Source organism: Mustela nivalis (assembly GCF_964662115.1).
Source record: "Mustela nivalis genome assembly, chromosome: 2".
In the NCBI taxonomy this organism is placed as follows: Eukaryota; Metazoa; Chordata; class Mammalia; order Carnivora; family Mustelidae; genus Mustela; species Mustela nivalis.
Window position 1 is genome coordinate 17133098 of NC_139021.1, and position 7668 is coordinate 17140765.

A 7668-nucleotide genomic window follows, 5' to 3' on the forward strand; every position below is an offset into this window, starting at 1 on the left:
GCACTTGCAGGTTGGAACATTGCTGGTAGCTGTGGCAGAGGAAACAGATCTGGAATTGGGAGGGTCTCCCACCAGCAGTCAGATTTCTCCGCTTGTGGGCCAGACTTTTAATGGGGTCTCACCCAACCACAGGGGTAGGGCAGGAAGTCAAATTCCACAATGTGCCCAGAAGGCAGAGAGCTGGAACTATTTGGTGGACCGATGAATCACTCCAGCTGGGGAGGCTCTGAAGGATATGTAGAAATCAGGTGAATATTGGCCGGCTGGGTTTGGTGGGGAGAATAGAAGGGTGAGGAAAATTAATTGGGGGCCTTGAAGAGATGGCGGCTGGTGGGGGGTGTGGGGAGAGGGAAAACCATGGGAGAGACAGGAGGCAGAAATGGGCCAGGCACTGGGGGCGGGACCAGTGAGTCTGCCAGTCTGGCTGGAAGAATGCAATTCAAGAGACTCAGCTCCCATTGTGTTTTAAGCGCCAGGGATACAAAGAAGGAAAAGCATGGTGCCGGTCTTTGAACAGCCTGTGTCCAGGAGGAGAGCTAGATTTTGTACATAGAATAAAAGGAATCAAATATAAGACTAGCCAGGGTTTATGCTTGCCGGGTACTCTTTCAGGATCTGTAATGCATTCGAACTCACGTTATCATCCTTGGAGCTTAACGAGATACATGCTTTATGATTCCCATTTTATGGGTGACAAAACAGAGGCATGGGATGGCTAATGGAGAGCAGAGGTGGGCTTCAAATCCAGGCACTCTCTGGCCAGTTTCTGTGCTCGTCATCCTAAAGCTTCACTCTACTGTTTTTTGTTTGATAACTTGCGAGTTGGGGCTGTGCCTGTAATTTTGGATGGCAAGTAGTTTTGCCTGGAGATCCAAAATGATAGATTGTTATTGGCTGCTTGGTGCACCATGTTGGGACAGTTTCCAAGACCAAGCTGGGACTCAGGGAGGAGAGAATGATGTGATTAATTAGTAATGCCTGCCTTGGCGTGAGAGGTGGTATTATCAGCACGATACGTTTGGTGCCCCTGGTCTGTCTAATGCCCAGAGCTAAGTGGATTTCATCCATTTATTAACAGATAAAGTAAAAACCAAACGACTAATTCACTGACTGTTTGCTTTACTTTTCAATCTGTTTTCTTACTTCAAGGCTCCGTCACATTTATGGCAGCCTTAGGTATTCCTTGTTTGAACAGTTAGCTTTCCTTCCTGCGGATTAATGTCTAAAATATCAAAACTGTAACCCCTCAGGCAAACAGAGCACCTTAATTGTCAAAACAACAAAAATATCAGCTACGGTCCATGTTCAATGCATTGCTCCCCGGGTGGGGTCATCGGCTGGGAGGGCCTGACCATGATGATAATTAAGAAAGGATTCTAATTGCTGAATCTGATCACTGTGCAAGGAAGACACCATCACCTGACTTGGGGAAGCCAGCCATGAGAAAACCCAGCTGTAGCATGCATCGTTAGTGGAATTTCCTGCCTGGAAGTGTTGTAAGGCATTTACCTCCTCAAGGAAGGTTCTAGAAACATGGTCTCCCTGCACCCCCAGTCCCCCCATCTCTTTTCTTGACTTTTCTTTCCTGGGTACCACTTCTATCTATGCCCCGACTTTCTTTTCCTTCATATCATTCCCTATACGTTCCTAGGAAGGGATCCCAAATCCAGTTGCACGGAGAGACAGATAGAACTCGGAGCTCAGGGCCCAGATAATAAATAGGTTTCCTCTCCTGGGCCAGCTCTGATCAATTGCTTGTGGCTACCGAAATGCTGAGTTGAGAGGGTTTGCAATGGAGGCAGCCTGAAAGCATACAGGGATTTATTAGTGATGTCTGCTAGGAGCGTGGGCTAGGGACCATAATTTGTGTAAGCTTCCACTGGCTCTGCCAAGATGGAAAGCCTGCACTGTTCCTGCAGCTGTGATGTTAATGAACAAGCTTGCCGTTTGCTCTGAGATGCTAGTTCAAGTCCTGTCTCTTCTCTCTTAATGTGAATCTTGGATATGTCATTTACCGTCTTTCAGTCTTAATAAAATTCGAGTAAAAATACTCCTTCTTATGGAGTGTTTGCAAGTATTGTAGGGATGATGTACATTCATTCAACACATCTTTGTTGAGCATCGTGGGAGGTGCTAGAGGTACAATGGGGGGTGCCCTATGCATTGGTTGCTGCCTACGCAGAGCTCCTTGTCCATCGAGGACATGTATTTATTTTCTGTTGCTGTAACAAATTACCACAAATTTAGAAGCTTCAAGCAATATACATTTTTCTATCACACTTTCTGTGGGTCGGGGGTCTATGTGCAGCTTAGCTGGCTTCTGCCCTTGAGGTCTTATAAGGTTGCATTCAAGATGTCTGCTGAGTGGTGTTCTGGAAGCTTGGCTGAGAAAAAAATCTGTTTCTGAGCTCATTGAGCTTGCTGGAGGAGTTTGATTTCTTACCATGGTAAGACTGTAGGCCTTGGTTTTGGCTGGCTGTCAGCTGGGTTCCATCAGGCTACAGAACATCAGCTCCCTGCACCCCCAGCCCCCACTCTTTTCTTGACTTTTCTTTTCTGGGCACCATTTCTAGAAGCCCATAGAAGCTACCCATGGCAGCTAGAGGCCTCTTGTAGTTCCCTGGCCATATGGGCTTCTTCAACACGACCAGTTACTTCATCAAGTCAGAATGCAAAGTCTCCTGCTCCAGTCTGCTGAAAGAGGGTTATGTAACCCAGCATCACCCTGGGGGTGACCTCCGTTCACCTTGCTGTATTCTGTCGATTAGCATGAAGTCACAGGTCCTACTATAATCAAGGGCAGGGGATTATACCAAGGCATGGGCAAGAAGAAGTGGAAGCCACTGGGGGTCACCTTGGGGTATCTCCACTGCAGAGACATACAAACAAGAGCTTGTTTATAAGAGATCGTCTATATATATGTAAGGGAGACACATACACAAGAATAACAAAGGTGTCATAATTTCTATGATGAGGGAGATTCTGAGTATAAGAAAGCACATGTGGGGGCACTTAAACAGTTTCAGGGCCATCAGGAACTCCTAGAGGAAGGATTTTTTAAGCCGAGAACAAAAGGATCACTAGGGTTAACCATATCATAGGATACTATCCAGATGCTACTTCTTTTCATGGCCCCAGGCCACCCAGAATTGGAACATGTCTTCAGATAAGATCTTTCCAGCACTTACAGTGAGACCCTTTCTGTACTTCCTCTGGGATCTTTTCTTTGTTAACGCATCCCACAGAAAATCAGCTCCTGGGATCAAGTTTTACAAGATGACAAGGAGATGAGTACCAGGCTGAGAGCATGATGGTGGGACAGGAATGGGACTCTAGGGACTCTGTTCATCTGGTCAGTTCCCGCTGATTCTCCCTTGGAAGGAAGGGAAGCTGATGAAGGTTCTAAGACAGAATGAGGAAACAAACCACTGTCTGTTTCAGATTGGGCCAATGGTTGAAGAGCCTAAGCTTTTCCCATTCCACATAGATCTTTTTAGAAATAACGAGAACATTGATTGTTGCCGTCCAAAGTCAGGTCCCAATTTGTTAAGCTTTTAATAGGCATTACTTGCTGTTATTGAGAATAATGCATCATAGTTTTGAATATTTGCCGTGTGACAGGCGCCGACTAAGCCCTAAGTGCTTGAGGTGCATTTTCTGTATCAAAGAGAAGCTTCCAGGGTGCCTGGGTGGCTCAGTCGGTTAAGAGTCTGCCTTCAGCTCAGGTTATGATCCCAGGTCCTAGGATCGACCCCTGCATTGGGCTTCTTGCTCAGGGTGGACTCTGCTTCTGCCCCTCCCCTCCCCCTTCTCCTGCCTTTCCACTGTCCCCTCCATGTATATGGACTCTCTTTCTCTCTCATAAATAAGTAAAATCTTTATTTAAAAACAAGGAGAAGTTTCCTCCATGTCTTGTAACACATGAAATGCTGGTGGAAAGATTGTCTTGCCTTTTCCTTGCTGCCTGTTCAAGCTTTTCTCACCCTGCACGCTCCATCTCAAGTCCTACCTCTTCTAAGAAACTGGCCATGAGCACTCCAGGGCCTGTCATCCCTCCACCAAGCTGATCACCTCGTCAGCCTCTGTCTTCCAGCACTTGGAACAGGAGTCCAAGCATTTTGGTGCTCTGACTCACCTGTCCCTTTCTAGCTACACTTCTACCTTATGATCTACCCCCCAGATAGTCTGACCACCATCAGTCTGGTCTCTGTCTGCAATTCTTGTCTCCCTCTGCTCCATCCTGGGCAGTGCAGACAACTGGATTTTCTCAAGTTCAGACTTGCTTGTGTCACTTTATTACTCACAAACTTCCAGGACAGGACTGTGCACACGGCTCCCGGGAAGTAGGGCTCAGCATAGTGTGGTGCAGCTCAGGGGACCGGGTCTCAGAGGCGAAGGACAAGCTTTTTGAGAGAGCAGTGGCGGTAGCGCCCCTCGGAGAATGAATTTACGTATGATGATGAAAACACTAGCAAATGGCTTCTGCGCCCCACTGAGCACAGACCTCAAGTGGCGGTCCTCTGTGGTTCTGGGCTAGGAAATCTGGCTGATAAATTAACTGAGGCCCAAAGCTTTGTCTACAGTGAGATACCAAACTTTCCCCAAAATACAGTGCCGAGTGCTGCTGGTCAGCTGGTGTTTGGGCTCCCGAATGGCAGAGCCTGTGTGATGGTGCAGGACAGGTTTCCCTCGCACGAAGCCTACTCGATCTTGAAGGTGACATTCCCAGTGAGGTTGTTCTTCCTTATGGGTGTGGACACCCTAGTGGTCACCATTGCAGGGGGAGGACTCGACCCCGAGTTTGAGGTTGGAGATACCATGCTGATCTGTGGTCAGGTCAACCTAACTGGCTTCAATGGTTTGAACCCTCTTAGAGGGCCCAAGCCTTGAAAGGTTTGGAGTTCGTGTCCCTGCCATGTCCGATGCCTATAAGGCAGAAGGCACACAGTGCCTGGAAACAGATGGGGAGCAGAGGGAGCAAAAGGAAGGCACCTGCGAAAGGAAGGGCAGGCCTCACCTTCGAGCCTGTGGCAGCGCGTTGGCTGCTGCGGAGCCGGGGGCAGATGCTGTTGGCATGAACACAGGTACCAGCAGTCGAAGCTGGCAAGGCACTGTGGACTTCGAGTCTTTGGCTTCTCCCTCATCGCTAACAAAGTCGTCCTGGATTATGACACCAAGAAGGTCAACCAGGAGGAAGTACTAGAGGCCGGGAAACAAGCTACCCACAAATTGGAACAGTTTGTCTCCTTATGACCAATATTCCGCTGCCTGCCAAAGCCAGTTAACCTGCCCTAGAGTGGTCTGGCCTCTCTCTAATGGGATCTAGTAGCTCCTACCTACTTTGGGTCACACGCCTCTGCCCTTCAGTCATAGGAGAAAGGACAGGAAGATCCCTTTCCTTCACCTTCCCTGTTTCTCCCACCAGACCTTTTTGCACCGGCTCTTCTTTTGCTCAGTTGTCTCAAGGCAGTTATCACCCCTTGTTCCTCCCCAAGACCTGGAGCCAAAGCCCTGCCATGTATAAGGGCTCTTGAACTTGGCACAGTAGCTACTGCTGTCCTTTGGATACAATGCTTTCATATTCCTGGGAACTCAATTCTGCATCCTCCTAAGCACTCGAGCCCATACAAGGGCCAACCCAGTCCAATACCTCTTGGACTTTAGTACTACCAAATTTTGAGAATAACAAGAAAGATGGAAATCCCCCCACCCAAAACAAAACACTTCCAATGCCTCATCTTTAATCCACACCAATTTCTTTTTTTTCTCCCCCCTTTCTTTAGTGATCTCTACCCCCAATTGTGGGGTTTGAACTCATGATCCTGAGTTCAAGAGTCACATGCTCTACCGACTGGACCAGCCTGGTGTCCTTAATCCACACCAGTTTCACCTCCAGCAATTTATCCCAGACATATTTGCCCATGTGTGAAATGATGCCCACCCCGCATACCGAGGGCTGGCTCCCTAGCTGTGCCCGCCTGCACACTCATCAGTCAGGTTAATAAGGTCTGGTACATTCGTAACTGTGATTTTTAAGCCTGGTTGCACATTCAGGTCACCTGGGTGTGGTGTATTAGGATGATCGCAAATTCTCTGCTACTTCTCCTATTGAGAAGTAGAGTCTCATTCCCCTTCTCTTAAATAGGCATAGTCTCTTGTTTAGGGACTTGCCTGACCAATAGAAGGAGATCAAGTAGATAGCCTGAGACCACGAAGGCTAAGTTATAAGAAGCTTTGTAGCTCCTGCATTGGCCTCTCGGAACTCAAGCTCTGGGATGAGCCCACTGCTATGTAAGGAGTCTGACTATGCTGAGGTCACCATATTGTGAGGAGGCCCAGGTTAGCTGCATGAAAGGGGGGGGAAAGAGAGAGAGAGAGAGAGAGAGAGAGAGAGCGTTTTATTCAGCCCCAGCCCAGGCACTAGGCATGTGAGCCAGGAAGCTTTTTTTGCATATTTCGGCTTCTGCAAATATGATGTGGGCAGTAACTGAGGTTTCCTGCTGATGTCAGACTCAAGGCCCCAGACCCGTGGCTCCAATCAAACCATTCCTACCATCTCCCAGCCATCCAGACCACCCCACTACTCCGTCACTGTGGAGCAGAGAAAAGCTGTCCCCACGGTGCTCTACCAGAATTCTTGGCCCTCCAAACTGTGAGCATAATAAAATGGTCATTGTTTGATACTTCTTAACTTCTGAGGTGGTTTATTGCAGAGAACGGATAACAGGAACTCCTGTTCCAATTATTCTTTCAAAATCTCCCCAGGCCCTTCTAATGAACAAGGGTATTGAGAATCACTGGTCTATACAATTAAATGCTATCTATCCATTTGAAATGAATAAAGAAGCTGTCTTTGGGGTCACTTGGCTGGCTCAGTCAGTGGAGCATGTGACTCTTGATCTCGGGGTTGTGCATTTGAGATTACTGAAAGAAATTAATAAATCAACTTTTTTTTTTTTTTAAGAAACTCTTTGTTCTGCTCTGGTATGATATCCAACTTATATTCTCAAGGGGCAATTAGAAAGTTACTGGGACAATTTTTATACTACTCTACTCTTTGTGTAAAAGAATTAGGTTGGTATGGATCACTTCTGGAATAATGTATAAGAAAGTGGTAAGTAACATTTTTGTTACTCCCAGAGAGGGAGACTGGGTGGCCAGGGATCTGATGAAAAAAAATGTTACACCCAATGAATAGCTTTCGTGTTTCAAAACACATATATATACCCATTTAATGGTAAAGAAGTCCTACCTGTTGCTTACCAAATCCTTTAGCCTGAGCTGGCCTCAGCCTTCATTTCCAGGCTCATTATTCACTCCTCTGATTTTACACTAAAAACTTGTTGTGTTGAGCAGAATAATGTCTTCCTCCACCTGCCTCCGTCGGAGATGTCCCAGTACCTGGAACCTGTGAGGAACTTTGTGGATGTGACCCGATTAAGTAGTTTGAGGTGAAAACATAATCCTGAATGATGAGGGGCCCATGGTGATCACAAGAGTCCTCGTGAGTGAGAGAGGGAGACAGAAGTCAGAGAAGGAGAGCTAGGGAAGTTAGTGGTTGGAGTGATGTGGTCACTGACTTTGAAGATGAAGCTAAGAGGGGCCCTGAGGCAGGGAATGCAGGAAGCTTCTGGAAGCTGGAAAAGGCAAGGAACCAGATCCTTCTCT

General features: G+C 47.3%; 1 pseudogene across 1 annotated transcript; it reads left to right on the forward strand.

Annotated features, from left to right (window-relative positions):
- The first annotated feature begins 2628 nt into the window (after nucleotides 1-2628).
- LOC309858784 (purine nucleoside phosphorylase pseudogene) lies at nucleotides 2629-5285 on the forward strand (annotated as a pseudogene). The gene is made up of 2 exons: nucleotides 2629-2709; nucleotides 4441-5285. The product of its transcript is annotated as a purine nucleoside phosphorylase pseudogene (transcript).
- The last annotated feature ends 2383 nt before the right edge of the window (nucleotides 5286-7668 follow it).